Genomic DNA, 15,887 nt, shown 5'->3' on the forward strand with positions numbered 1-15,887 from the left:
CTAACTCTTTTTCAAAAATTATTTTTGAAATTTCTCTCTCTCTCTCTCTCTCTCATTTCCTTCTATTTATTTATTCATCTACAAACACTTTTCTTCTACTCACATAAGGGAACCTCTATACTTGGGCAAAAAGGATCCCTATTATTATTATTCTTCTGTTCCCTCTTTTTCATATGAGCAGGAGCAAAGACAAGAATATTCTTGTTGAAGCAGATCCAGAACCTGAAAGGACTCTGAAGAGGAAACTAAGAGAAGCTAAATTACAACAAGCCAGCATGCACCTTTCAGAAATTTTCGAACAAGAAGAGGACATGGCAGCCCAAAATAATAATAATGCAAGGCGGATGCTTGGTGACTTTACTGTACCTAATTCTAATTTACATGGAAGAAGCATCTCCATCCCTACCATTGAAGCAAACAATTTTGAGCTGAAACCTCAGCTAGTTTCTCTAATGCAACAAAACTGCAAGTTTCATGGACTTCCATCTGAAGATCCTTTTCAGTTCTTAACTGAATTCTTGCAGATCTGTGATACTGTTAAGACTAATGGAGTAGATCCTGAAGTCTACAGGCTCATGCTTTTCCCTTTTGCTGTGAGAGACAGAGCTAGAATATGGTTAAACTCTCAACCTAAGGATAGCCTGAACTCTTGGGATAAGCTGGTCAAGGCTTTCTTAGCCAAGTTCTTTCCTCCTCAAAAGCTTAGTAAGCTTAGAGTGGATGTCCTAACCTTCAGACAGAAAGAAGGTGAATCCCTCTATGAAGCTTGGGAGAGATACAAAGGACTGACCAAAAAGTGTCCTTCTGACATGCTTTCAGAATGGACCATCCTGGATATATTCTATGATGGTCTATCTGAACTAGCTAAGATGTCATTGGATACTTCTGCAGGTGGATCCATTCACCTAAAGAAAATGCCTGCAGAACCTCAAGAACTCATTGTCATGGTTGCTAATAACCAGTTCATGTACACTTCTGAGAGGAACCCTGTGAGTAATGGGACGTCTCAAAATAAGGGAGTTCTTGAAATTGATACTCTGAATGCCATATTGGCTAAGAATAAAATATTGACTCAGCAAGTCAATATGATTTCTCAGAGTCTGAATGGAATCCAAGCTGCATCCAACAGTACTCAAGAGGCATCTTCTGAAGAAGAAGCTTATGATCCTGAGAACCCTGCAATAGCAGAGGTGAATTACATGGGTGAACCATATGGAAACACCTATAATCCATCATGGAGAAATCATCCAAATCTCTCATGGAAGCATCAACAAAAGCCTCAACAAGGCTTTAATAATGGTAGAAGATACAGGTTTAGCAACAACAAGCCTTTTCCATCATCCACTCAGCAACAGAAAGAGAACTCTGAATAAAATGCCTCTAATTTAGCAAACTTAGTCTCTGATCTATCTAAGGCCACTGTAAGTTTCATGAATGAAACAAGGTCCTCCGTTAGAAATTTGGAAGCACAAGTGGGCGAGCTGAGTAAAAGGATCACTGAAATCCCTCCTAGTACTCTCCCAAGCAATACAGAAGAAAATCCAAAAGGAGAGTGCAAGGCCACTGATATAACCATCATGGCCGAATCCAAAGAGGAAGGGGAGGACGTAAATCCCAGTGAGGAAGACCTCCTGGGACGTCCAGTGATCAATAAGGAGTTTCCCTCTGAGGAACCAAAGGAATCTGAGGCTCATCTAGAGACCATAGAGATTCCATTGAACCTCCTTATGCCATTCATGAGCTCTGATGAGTATTCCTCTTCTAAAGAGAATGAGGATGTTACCGAAGAGAAAGCTACCAAGTACCTTGGTGCAATCATGAAGCTGAATGCCAAATTATTTGGTATTGAGACTTGGGAATATGAACCTCCCTTGTTTACCAATGAACTGAGTGATCTGGATCAACTGACATTGCCTCAGAAGAAACAGGATCCTGGAAAGTTTATAATACCTTGTGCCATAGGCACCATGATCTTTGAAAAAGCTCTATGTGACCTTGGTTCAGGGATAAACCTCATGCCCCTCTCTGTAATAGAGAAACTGGGAATCTTTGGGGTGCAAGCTACTAAAATCTCATTAGAGATGGCAGACAAATCAAGAAAACAGGCTTATGGACAAGTAGAGGACGTGTTAGTAAAGGTTGAAGGCCTTTACATCCCTGCTGATTTCATAGTCCTAGATACTGGGAAGGACGAGGATGAATTCATCATCCTTGGAAGACCCTTCCTAGCCACAGCAAGAGCTGTAATTGATGTTGACAGAGGTGAACTAGTCCTTCAATTGAATGAGGACTCCCTTGAGTTTAAAACTCAAGGACATCCATCTGTAAACATGGAGAGGAAGCATGAAAAGCTTCTCTCAAAACAGAGTCAACCAGAGCCCCCACAGTCAAACTCTAAGTTTGGTATTGGAAAGTCTCAACAATGCTCTGAACATCTGTGAGGCTCTATGAGAGCCCACTGTCAAGCTATTGACATTAAAGAAGCGCTTGTTGGGAGGCAACCCAATTTTTATTTAATTATATTTTTATTAGTTATATGTCTTTGTAGGTACATGATCATGTGGAGTCACAAAATAAATATAAAAATTGAAAACGGAATCAAAAACAGCAGAAAAAAATCACACCCTGGAGGAAGACCTTACTGGCGTTTAAACGCCAGTAAGAAGCATCTTTTGGGCGTTCAACGCCAAAATAGAGCATGGTTCTGGCGCTGAACGCCAGAAATGGGCAGCATCTGTGCGTTTGAACGCCAGAAATGCACCCTGGAGAAGAGCTGGCGCTGAACGCCCAGAACAAGCATGGTTCTGGCGTTCAACGCCAAAAATGGGCAATAAATGGGCGTTCAATGCCCAGAACAAGCACCAATCAGGTGCTGAACGCCCAGAGTTGTGAGGAAGGGCATTTTGCATACCGAATTTGGTGCAAGGTTGTAAATCCTTGAACACCTCAGGATCTGTGGACCCCACAGGATCCCCACCTACCTCCACTGACTTCTTCTCACCCCTCTTTCATACAATCCCATAAACACTCTTCCCCAAAACTCTTCACCAATCACCTCAATCTCTCTTCCCTATCACCACTTTACGACTCACATCCATACACCCACCTACCTTCAAAATTCAATATCTCTTTCCCACCCAATCCCACCCATATGGCCGAATACACACAACCCTCCATCTCCTCCATATCTTCTTCTTCTTCTTCTATTCTTTCTTCTTTTGCTCGAGGACGAGCAACATTCTAAGTTTGGTGTGGTAAAAGCATAGCTTTTTTGTTTTTCTATAACCATTAATGGCACCTAAGGCCAGAGAAACCTCAAGAAAGAGGAAAGGGAAGACAATTGCTTCCACCTCTGAGCCAAGGGAGATGGAAAGATTCATCTCACAAGCCCATCACTAAGAAAAGGATGGAGCAAACAAGAGAGCACATTCATGGATCTCAACAGGCACATGAAGAAGCTCATCATCAAGAAATCCCTGAGATACTTCAAGGGATGCACTTTCCTCCACAGAATTTTTGGGAGCAAACCAACACCTCCGTAGGAGAATTAAGTTCCAACATGGGGCAATTAAGGGTGGAACATCAAGAGCGCTCCATCATCCTTCATGAAATTAGAGAAGATCAAAAAGCAATGAGGGATGAGCAACAAAGACAAGGAAGAGACATAGAAGAGCTCAAGGACATCATTGGTTCCTCAAGGAGGAAACGCCACCATCACTAAGGTGGACTCATTCCTTGTTCTTACATTCTCTGTTTTTCGTTTTCTATGTTAAGTGCTTATCCATGTTTGTGTCTTCATTACATGATCATTAGTAGTTAGTAACTTTGTCCTAAAGTTATGAATGTCCTATGAATCCATCACCTCTCTTAAATGAAAAATGTTTTAATTCAAAAGAACAAGAAGTACATGAGTTTCAAATTTATCCTTGAACTTAGTTTAATTATTTTGATGTGGAGACAATGCTTCTTGTTTTCTAAATGAATGCTTGAACAGTGCATATGTCTTTTGAAGTTGTTGTTTAAGAATGTTAAATTTGTTGGCTCTTGAAAGAATGATGATAAGGAGACATGTTATTTGATAATCTGAAAAATCATAAAAATGATTCTTAAAGCAAGAAAAAGCAGCAAAGAACAAAGCTTGCAGAAAAAAAATAGCGAAAAAATAGAAAGAAAAAAAAAAGAGAGGAAAAGCAAGCAGAAAAAGCCAAAACCTCTTAAAACCAAGAGGCAAGAGCAAAAATCCAATAACCCTTAAAACCAAAAGGCAAGGGTAAATAAAAAGGATCCCAAGGCTTTGAGCATCAGCGGATAGGAGGGCCTAAAGGAATAAAATACTGGCCTAAGCGACTTAATCAAGCTGTCCCTAACCATGTGCTTATGGCGTGAAGGTGTCAAGTGAAAACTTGAGACTGAGCGGTTAAAGTCAAGGTCCAAACCAAAAACAGAGTGTGCTTAAGAACCCTGGACACCTCTAATTGGGGACTTTAGCAAAGCTGAGTCACAATCTGAAAAGGTTCACCCAATTATGAGTCTATGGCATTTATGTATCCGGTGGTAATACTGGAAAACAAAGTGCTTAGGGCCACGGCCAAGACTCATAAAATAGCTGTGTTCAAGAATCATCATACTGAACTAGGAGAATCAAAAACACTATCTGAACTCTGAGTTCCTATAGATGCCAATCATTCTGAACTTTAATGGATAAAGTGAGACGCCAAAACTATTCAAGAGGCAAAAAGCTACAAGTCCCGCTCATTTAATTGGAGCTATGTTTCATTGATAGTTTGGAATTTATAGTATATTCTCTTCTTTTTATCCTATTTGATTTTTAGTTGCTTGCGGACAAGCAACAATTTAAGTTTGGTGTTGTGATGAGCGGATAATTTATACGCTTTTTGGCATTATTTTTAGTATGTTTTTAGTAGAATCTAGTTACTTTTAGGGATGTTTTCATTAGTTTTTATGTTAAATTCACATTTCTGGACTTTACTATGAGTTTGTGTGTTTTTCTATGATTTCAGGTATTTTCTGGCTAAAATTGAGGGACTTGAGCAAAAATCAGATTCAGAGGTTGAAGAAGGACTGCTGATGCTGTTGGATTCTGACCTCCCTGCACTCAAAGTGGATTTTCTGGAGTTACAGAACTCAAAATGGCGCGCTTCCAATTGCGTTGGAAAGTAGACATCTAGGGCTTTCCAGCAATATATAATAGTTCATACTTTGGCCGAGTTTAGACGACGTAAAAGGGCGTTGAACGCCAGTTCTATGCTGCTGTCTGGAGTTAAACGCCAGAAACACGTCACAAGCCAGAGTTGAACGCCAGAAATACGTTACAAACTGGCATTCAACTCCAAGATTGACCTCTACATGTGTAACATTCAAGCTCAGCCCAAGCACACACCAAGTGGTCCCTGGAAGTGGATTTATGCATCAATTACTTACTTCTGTAATCCCTAGTAACTAGTTTAGTATAAATAGGACTTTTTACTATTGTATTAGACATCTTTGATCAGTTTTATGCTATCTTATGATCATATTTTGATCTATTGATCATGTTTGGGGGGCTGGCCATTCGGCCATGCCTGGACCTCTCACTTATGTATTTTCAAACGGTAGAGTTTCTACACTCCATAGATTAAGGTGTGGAGCTCTGCTGTTCCTCAAAGATTAATGCAAAGTACTACTGTTTTTCTATTCAATTCAACTTATTTTGCTTCTAAGATATCCATTCGCACTTCAACATGAATGTGATGAACGTGACAATCATCATCATTCCCTATGAACGCGTGCCTGACAACCAGTTCCGTTCTACCTTAGATTGAATGAGTGTCTCTTGGATCTCTTAATCAGAATCTTCGTGGTATAAGCTAGATTGATGGCGGCATTCATGAGAGTCCGGAATGTCTAAACCTTGTCTGAGGTATTCCGAGTAGGACTCTGGGATTGAATGACTGTGACAAACTTCAAACTCGCGAGTGCTGGGCGTAGTGACAGACGTAAAAGGAGGGTGAATCCTATTCCAGTATGATCGAGAATCTTAGATGATTAGCCGTACCGTGACAGGGCATTTGGACCATTTTAACAAGAGGATGGGATGCAGCCATTGACAACGGTGATGCCTCCAGACGATTAGCCATGCAGTGACAGCGCATCGGACCATTTTCCAGAGAGGATCAAAAGTAGCCATTGCCAATGGTGATGTCCTTACATAAAGCCAGCCATAGAAAGGAGTAGGATTAATTGGATGAAGACAGCAGGAATGCAGAGGTTCAGAGGAACGAAAGCATCTCTATGCGCTTATCTGAAATTCTCACCAATGATATACATAAGTGTTTCTATCCTTATTTTCTATCTATTTATTATTTATGTTCGAAAACTCCATAACTATTTCATATCCGCCTGACTGAGATCTACAAGGTGACCATAGCTTGCTTCATACCAACAATCTCCGTGGGATCGACCCTTACTCACGTAAGGTTTATTACTTGGACGACCCAGTGCACTTGCTGGTTAGTTGTATCGAAGTTGTAAATGAAAAACAATTTATTAAGACGTGCGTATAGAGTTTTTGACGCCGTTGCCTGAGATCACAATTTCGTGCACCACTTTCTCACTAACATTGGGGCTTCTCTTTTCTTCCACGTTAGTGCCCATGTTAGTGAAGCTAACGGGGTAGCTAACGTGGGTCTTCTTGCCTTTTGCTAACGTTAGTGGCATTAACGTTCTCACTAGCTTTCCAATCTTTCCTTCCTTCCACTTTAATAGCCACGTTAGTGGCACTAACGTAGCCACTAACGTGGCTCTTTTCTGCTTCTTTTGGTCTGAAATGAAGCAAACAAAGTGTATCAAAGTAACATACAAGACAAACTTCATTATACTAAGTGTGCTAATAATGCCCAAAATCAAAACTTCACTTAGTGTGATCTATTTCATCATATTTACCATGTATATTAACTAAAATTCACCTATGCTTGAGATTTTGTTTCATGTAGAGATTTTTCATGATTTTGCTCCTTTATCAACAAAAATTGTATGAAAACTGCATTAAAAACTATTGAAAAAGCATAGAAAAACAGGCCATGATGCCCTGGCATCAGGAGGGTGAGGTGTTTTCGGCCAAGGGTGAAGTTAGGGTTGTGTTGTGTGAAAATGAAGAAGGAATGAGGGGTTTATATAGGAGTGGGGGGAGGGTGAAAAGAACCCGTCCCGTAGGGGGGAGTGCAATAGAGAACCTGAGATCCGATGCGAACAATCAGTCGAAGGAGCTTAGAGCCTTTACTTGATATTCTATTAGTAAAGCGCACTCACTCTAATGGCTTACCTTTTGCATGATGTGTCAGCGAGAAAATGGGAACAGCGGCTTAAGCCATTAGGTGTAGGCGCTTTTCAGAGGTGATGGGGAAGAGTGATTGAGTTGATTGGTGAAGGGTATTTGGGGAAGAGAGTCATGAAAAGGTGTGAAGAGGAGAGAAGAAGGGTAGGTGGGGGTCCTATGGAGTCCACAGATCTTGAATGAATCCTGTGGGGTCGACAAATCCTGTGGTGATCCTGTGGGGTCCATAGATCCTGAGGTGTCAAGGGTTTTTCATCCCTGCACCTTTTAGACGTGTAAAACGCCCTATACATGCAATCTTGGCATTTAACGCCAGACTGCTACTTGTTTCTAGCATTAAACGCCACTTCCATACTCTGTTCTGGCGTTTAACACCAGCTTGGTGCCTGTTTCTGGCGTTAAACGCCAGACAGATGCTTGTTTCTGGCGTTTAAACGCCAGACTGCTCTCCTCCAGGGTGTGCTATTTTTTCTGCTGTTTTTCATTTCGTTTTTGATTTTTCAGTAGTTTTTTTGACTCCACATGATCATCAACCTAATAAAACACGAAATAACAATAGAAGATAACATTGGATTGCCTCCCAACAAGCACTTCTTTAATGTCAATAGATTAACAGTGAGCTCTCACAGAGCCTCACAGATGTTGGAACCTTCCAACACCAAACTTAGAGTTTGAATGTGGGGGTTCAACACCAAACTTAGAGTTTGGTTGTGGCCTCCCAACATCAAACTTAGAGTTTGACTTTGGGGGCTTTGGTTGACTCTGTAGTGAGAGAAGCTTTTCATGCTTCCTCTCCATGGTTACAGAAGGAGATCCTTGAGTTTTAAACACAAGGCTATCTTCATTCAGTTGAAGGATCAATTCTCCTTGGTCCACATCAATCACAGCTCTTGCTGTGGCTAGGAAGGGTCTTCCAAGGATGATGGATTCATCCTCATCCTTTCCAGTGTCTAGGATTATGAAATCAGCAGGGATGTAAAGGCCTTTAACCTTTACTAGCACGTCCTCTACTTGTCCATAAGCCTGTTTTCTTGAGTTGTCTGCCATCTCTAATGAGATTCTGACAGTTTGCACCTCAAAGATTCCCAGTTCTCCATTACAGAGAGTGGCATGAGGTTTATCCCTGACCCAAGGTCACATAGAGCCTTCTCAAAGGTCATGGTGCCTATGGTATAAGGTATTAAGAACTTTCCAGGATCCTGTTTCTTCTGAGGCAATGTCAGTTGATCCAGATCACTCAGTTCATTGATGAGCAAGGGAGGTTCATCTTCCCAAGTCTCATTACCAAATAATTTGGCATTCAGCTTCATGATTGCACCAAGGTACTTGGCAACTTCCTCTTCAATGACATCTTCATTCTCTTCAGAAGAAGAATACCCATCATAGCTCATGAATGGCATAACGAGGTTCAATGGAATCTCTATGGTCTCTAGATGAGCCTCAGATTCCTTTGGTTCCTTAGAGGGAAACTCCTTATTGGTCACTGGATATCCCAGGAGGTCTTCCTCACTAGGATTCACATCCTTCTCCTCCCTTGTAGGTTCGGCCATGATGGTTAAATCAATGGCCTTGCACTCTCTCTTTGGATTTTCTTTTGTATTGCTTGGGAGAGTACTAGGAGGAGTTTCAGTGACTCTTTTACTCAGCTGGCCCACTTGTGCCTCCAAATTCCTAATGGAGGACTATGTTTCATTCTTGAAACTTACAGTGGCCTTAGATAGATCAGAGACTATATTTGCTAAGCTAGATGGATTCTGCTCAGAACTCTCTGTCTGTTGCTGAGTGGATGATGGAAAAGGCTTGCTATTGCTAAACCTGTTTCTTCCACCATTATTAAAGCCTTGTTGAGGCTTTTGTTGATCCTTCCATGAGAAATTTGGATGATTTCTCCATGAGGGATTATAGGTGTCTCCATAGGGTTCACCCATGTAATTCACCTCTGCTATTGCAGGGTTCTCAGGATTATATTGACTTGCTGAGTCAATATTTTATTTTGAGCCGATATGGCATTCAGAGTATCAATTTCAAGAACTCCCTTCCTCATAGGCGTCCCATTATTCACAGGATTCCTTTCAGAAGTGTACATGAACTGGTTATTTGCAACCATGTCAATGAGTTCTTGAGCTTTTGCAGGCGTTTTCTTTAGGTGAATGGATCCACCTGCAGAATGGTCCAGTGATATCTTTGATAGCTCAGATAGACCATCATAGAATATATCCAGGATGGTCCATTCTGAAAGCATGTCAGAACGACACTTTTTGGTCAGTTCCTTGTATCTCTTCCAAGCTTCATAGAAGGATTCACCTTCTTTCTGTTTGAAGGTTTAAACATCCACTCTGAGCTTACTAAGCTTTTGAGGAGGAAAGAACTTGGCTAAGAAAGCCATGACCAGCTTATCCCAAGAGTTCAGGCTATCCTTAGGTTGAGAGTCCAACCATATTCTAGCTCTGTCTCTTACAGCAAATGGGAAAAGCATAAGCATGTAGACCTCGGGATCAACCCCATTGGTCTTAACAGTATCACAGATTTACAAGAATTTAGTTAAGAACTGAAAAGGATCTTCAGATGGAAGTCCATGAAACTTGCAGTTCTGTTGCATCAGAGAAACTAATTGAGGTTTAAGCTCAAAGTTGTTTGCTCCAATGGCAGGAATTGAGATGCTTCTTCCATGTAAATTGGAATTTGGTGCAGTAAAGTCACCAAGCATCTTTCTTGCATTGTTATTATTTTCGGCCATGTCACCTTCTTTTTCGAAAATTTCTGTCAGATTTTCTCCAGAGAGTTGTGCTTTAGCTTCCCTTAGCTTCCTCTTCAGAGTCCTTTCAGGTTCAGGATCAGCCTCAACAAGAATGTTCTTATCCTTGTTCCTGCTCATATGAAAAAGAAGAAAACAGAAAAGAAAATATGGAATCCTCTATGTCACAGTATAGAGATTCCTTATGCAAGTATAAGAAGAGAATAATGTAAGAAGGAGAAGAGGTAAAATTCGAACACGGAGAGGAAGATGTGGTTTGAATCTTGGGTGGAAGAGAAGTGTTAGTAGATGAATAAATAAATAGAAGGAGATGAGAGAGAGGGAATTTCGAAAATTAATTAAATTAAAAAATAAAATTTAAAGTTAAATTTTGAAAATTAAAATTGAAATCAAATTAAATTAAAAATGAAAATAATTATTTAAAAAAAGGGAATTTTGAAAAAGAGGGAAGGGATTTTCGAAAATTACGCAGTTTTGAAAAAGATAAGAATCAATCAAAAAGTTAAGTGGTTAATTGAAAAAGATTTGAAATTCAAATTTGAAAAGATAAGAAGTTAGAAAAGATTTTGAAATTGATTTTGAAAAAGATGTGATTGAAATTTATTTTGAAAAAGACTTGAAAAATAAATTTAAAAAGATTTGATTTTGAAAATTAAAGTTGATTACTTGACTAACAAGAAACAAAAAGATTTGATTTTAAAATTTAAAGATTGAATCTTTCTTATTAGGCAATGATGGGATATTTTCGCAGAGAAACGAATTTCTCCAAGACACCCAAATCTAACCGGCAAGTGCACCGGGTCGCATCAAGTAATAATAACTCACGGGAGTGAGGTCGATCCCACAGGGATTGAAGGATTGAGCAATTTTAGTTTAGTGGTTGATTTAGTCAAGCGAATCAAGATTTGGTTGAGAGATTTGTGATTTGCAGAATTTAAATTGCATAGAAAGTAAAGGGAATGGGTAATTGGCATGAAATTTAAAGTGCTGAATCTTAAAGAATAAGAAATTAAATGGCAGAAACTTAGAACGCAAGAAATGTAAATTGCAGAATCTTAAAGTGCAAGAAATGTAAATGGCTTGAATTGTAAAGGGAATTGGGAGTTGGATTTGTAGGAATTAAACAAGGGAAATTAAAATTTAACAAGCAGAGGAATAGAAGAACACTTGGATTGAATCAGATCTAGAAACAGATTTGTAAATGAGCATGAAAACAGTAAACAGGGAATGGGAAATGGGAAATCCGGATCTCAGGACCCAAGAGACTAGAAAACCAAGTCTAGATCTCAATGCCTTCCTAGATCCAACAAGAACAATTGCCAAGGAAATTGTAAATTGCAAAGAAAGTAGATGAAGAACAATTAACCGAAACTGAAATTCAATTAAGCAGAAAATTAAACAAGATTCCAAGGTGAGATTGAAACAGAATTTCTTCAATTCTCCACCCAAAATCCAAGACAAGAAAAGTAAAGAGTGCTGGGCAAGAACAAGGAAGAAGAGAGATCAATTCTCCTCCCAAATTCTCTTGAATTAAAACAACAATGCTAAGAAATGTAAAAGTGAGCTCTCAATCAAACCAGAAAAGAAAGCTCTCTGAAAACTCAAAGGGAAGCTCCCTTAAAACTTAAATTCTAATCTATTTATACACTTTCTTCAAATGGTCTTCAAGCCTTCAATTGGACCTTTGCTCTTGGTGGAATTGGGTTGAGAGAGGCCTTGGTTGATTGCTCCTGGAGTTTGGAGAAGAACCGAATTGAACCGGGTTGGAATCATGAAAGCTTGAGTAAAAGTTGGAGTAAAAGTTAGGGTCTAACTTTTGCTCCAACTTTTCACATCAGCACCATTGTTTTGCTGATACCAACGTTGGGGCAAAAGTTAGGGGTCTAACTTTTGCTCCAACGTTGGCTTCCCCTTGGTTATTCATGGCGCCAACGTTAGCCAAAAAGTTAGGGGCTAACGTTGGCGCAAACTTTTGCTAGCCCAGGGAGAGTTTTTCAGGCGCCAACGTTAGCCAAAAAGTTAGGGGCTAACGTTGGCGCAAACTTTTGGTGCATCTAGGGAGTGTTTTTCATGCCAAAAGTTAGCCAAAAAGTTAGGGGCTAACTTTTGGTCCAGCTTTTGCCCAAAAGTTAGCCAAAAAGTTAGGGGCTAACTTTTGCTCCAGCTTTTGCCCAAAAGTTAGCCAAAAAGTTAGGGGCTAACTTTTGCTCCAGCTTTTACCCAAAAGTTAGCCAAAAAGTTAGGGGCTAACTTTTGCTCCAGCTTTTGCTTCTTGGTTCATAATTAATCCAAGACTCAAGTCATTCCTCCTAGCCATTCCTTCTTGCATCAACCTTTCTCCAAGCTTTCTTCACCTATCATTAATCAACCAAACACATCAAAGCTATGCTCAAAATCATGAGATATTCATTCTTTCATAATATATGACAATTATAGCATAAAACCTCATGAAATAGCATGAATTCATACATGGTTGATTAAATTAAAGGAAACATGAAAATCTACCCAATTGGCTTGCTTTTGGCTCAAGAAAGTGCATAATTCAATTGAAAACAAAAGAAAAAGGCTAGTGAAACTAGGCTAAGATGACTTGTCATCACAACACCAAACTTAAAGCTTGCTTGTCCCCAAGCAAGAAATGATTTATTGAGAAAAAAGAATGAAATGGGAGAGGATGTTCATGCTAGTAGAGTGTTATTGATAGTTCATGGGGTTTTATGTGGATATGTACACACTCACCTCTTATTGACTCTTAAGCCTAGAAAGCCTCCTTCAAGCTTCAAGTAACATACTGCTATGACCTCTCATTATTCCTTTATCCTTGGCTATTGTCTTGTTCATGAGCTTTATTTGAGTGTCATGTGTAGCAAGTTCATTTTCTTTTCTTTATACTTGACACATTATTCACTATAGACACTTGGCTCACATTCCTTCTTAAAACATTGATGCCCAGCACCTCTTTGGGCTACTAAATGCCTTGTAGTTAGGTTGCTCTTGACAGTGGACTTTCAGCTGATGATCCCGGGTTAGTTAACCCAAGTCACCGAGTGTTGATGCACTCCAAAGAGCTTAGTAGTCCAAGCAGATCCTAATACAAAGACACCACAGGCATATATTCTAAGGTTCAAGCTATTGGTGTCCAGCTTTGTTTCTTTTTGTTTTCTTTTGTTCTGCCACTCTTTGGCTGTTTCTTTTTCTCCCCTTTTTTCTTTCTTTTTGTTTTTCTTTCTAACCAAGGATTTTTATTTGATTGAGATTCATAGACAGTAGGCCACTTTATACTTAGAAGGGGGCATCCTAGTTCTTTTATTCACTAAAAGTGAGCTATTATACAATCACACATACATACCACCACTTACTTTTATTGTACTTCAATCTAACAGAGAACTATCTCACTTCACATTCAAACATTTCTTTTATTGAATTGAAATTGCAGGGGACAAAGCATGCATTTTTTTAAGTGAAAGTAAACACACAAGCACACACTTAGACTAGCTTACTTATTTTAAGAAAATTGATTCTACTTGTACTAGATGAACACTTTAGCAAGATATAAATCATAGCATCTCTCAACAGCTGAAGTTAAGTATAGATACAACCTATTGGTTTGTAGTTCTTTTGTCCTTCTTTTTGTTGATCCCCTTTTGAGTCATGGTGCATTATGTCTTCAATTGGTGGTTAGTTCCCTGCACAATTCTCAAAAGTTGCTTGCTTCTCAAGCCCTTAGGTGACTGGTTAGTATGCATGAATTGAGTGTGGCTTTTGGATTTAATTTGGTGTGGGAACACCAAACTTAATTCCTTGCCACTGTCTCTAATGCAACAGGTTGTCTACTTATGACTACTTTTGGCCTTGCTAAAGGTTATGGAACCAAAACTAAAAGCAATTAAATGGTTGAATAATTTGTCTGATTGCTTGGAGCTAGCATTATGCAGGAGGTGAGAGTATACTTTTAAATGAGATTTTGGTGGAACACCAAACTTAGAATCCTTCATTCTTCCTTAAATTGTTTTGGTGTGCAACACCAAACTTAGCTCCTTGCAATGCATACCAATTATTCAACATTTTTATTGAAAAGGCTATGAAAAAAAAACTATCTCAGGTTGGGTTGCCTCCCAACAAGCGCTCTTTTAATGTCACTAGCTTGACATCTTGTTCTTTGATCATGGAGGTTGAAAATCATAGTGCCTCAGCTTTTCTCCTCTTACTGTGAACTTTCTTCCGGTATCCTCTTTGATGATCTCTAAGTGTTCAAGTGAAAGTACCCGGTTCACAGTGTAATATTCAAATAATTGTGGAGACATCTTCATTGGTTGTGTGTTTAACACTACTTTATCCCCTGGTGAAAAGCCTTCAGTGGGGATTTTCTTATTTTTCCACCCTTTTGGCCTCTTCTTCTTCTCTTCTTTCTTAAGAGATGATTCATGCCTTGGTGGTTCTTTATCTGGAATGTTGAGGTTCTCATCTGGGGGTTTTGGATCTAGTTCCTCCTTGATTTCTTTGGTCTGTTGCACCATCTTTACTTCTTTCAAGCATGGATGTAGAAGTCTTGGAGTTAACTCATTGAATGCCTCCTTCAAGCTTTGATCCTTGGCCTTATCCTTCATACAATCTTCTTCTTGAGTAGGCTCATGCAGGATTTTAAAAACATGGAATGCTAGGTGCTCATCATGCACTCTTAACAACAATTCTCCTTTTTCAACATCTATCAATGCTCTGCCCGTAGCCAGGAAAGGCCTCCCCAGGATGATGGGAGTGTTAGGGTCTTCATCCATATCCAGGATGACAAAATCAGCTGGGAGAAAGAATTTTCCCACTTTTACCAACACATTCTCCACAACTCCCAGTGCTTGCTTAATGGATTTGTCAGCCATTTGGAGAACTATTCGTGTGGACTTCAGCTCAGAAATTTGAAGTTTCCTCATTAGAGACAAAGGCATCAAGTTTATACCTGCACCGAGGTCACAAAATGACTTCTCAATTGTTATGTTTCCTATGGTGCAAGGTATGTAAAAACTCCCAGGATCATCTTTCTTCTTTGGCAACTCTCTTTGGAGGATAGCACTACATTCCTTTGTCATCTCAACAATCTGTCCTTCCTTCAGGGATCTTCTCTTTGTGAGTACTTCTTTCATAAATTTGGCATATAATGGCATTTGTTCAAGTGCTTCTAAGAAAGGAATATTGAGGCTGAGAGTCTTGAATATATCCAGGAATTTTGAGTATTGCTTATCCTCGTTTTCTTTTTTTAACCTCTGAGGGTACGGAAGTTTGGGGACATCTGGCTTCACCCCTTCCTTCTTCTCTTGTAGCTGTGTTTCAAGGATGTCCACATCTTTCTTTGAGCTTTTTGCATTCTTGGTTTTTCTCTCCTCTTCACTTCTCTCTTCTGTCTCTTCTTGTGGAACTTCTCTGTTGTGTTCTTCTTGCTTGATGGCTTCCTTCTCCCTAGTCTTTTCACTTCCCACTATGATTGCTTTGCACTCCTCCCACTTTGTAGCTTTTCCTTTGTCCTTTGGATTGGAGATTGTATCACTTGGGATAACATTGGTTGGCCGTTCAGCTTGTTTGGCCAATTGTCCCACTTGTCGTTCAAGGCTCTTCATGGTAGCTTCATTTCTCTCTTGCATTTTGACCAAGCTTTGAGTGGACTGAGCAATTGCTTGTATGGCTGCCTCAAGACATGAAATTCTACTTTCATGATGGTCTATTGGTGGTATGATGGGGGTGGAATGTGGTTGCTGGAAGTTATTTGTAGGGGTAGTGTGGTAGTTTTGGGGGTTAGATGTTGGTGCGGAA

At 39.7% G+C, this 15,887-nt stretch overlaps 2 non-coding genes across 2 annotated transcripts; one reads left to right on the forward strand and one right to left on the reverse strand.

Moving 5' to 3' along the window:
• Positions 1–707: 707 nt before the first annotated feature.
• On the reverse strand, positions 708–815 carry LOC148545208 (small nucleolar RNA R71). Its single transcript, XR_015901951.1, has one exon. It is a non-coding gene; the product is annotated as a small nucleolar RNA R71 (small nucleolar RNA).
• Positions 816–9,573: 8,758 nt separating this feature from the next.
• Positions 9,574–9,677, forward strand: LOC148545209 (small nucleolar RNA R71). Its single transcript, XR_015900355.1, has one exon. It is a non-coding gene; the product is annotated as a small nucleolar RNA R71 (small nucleolar RNA).
• Positions 9,678–15,887: the final 6,210 nt, after the last annotated feature.

Source organism: Arachis ipaensis, chromosome B9 (genome assembly GCF_059453495.1).
Source record: "Arachis ipaensis isolate K30076 ecotype BB chromosome B9, ASM5945349v1, whole genome shotgun sequence".
Classification (NCBI taxonomy): domain Eukaryota; kingdom Viridiplantae; phylum Streptophyta; class Magnoliopsida; order Fabales; family Fabaceae; genus Arachis; species Arachis ipaensis.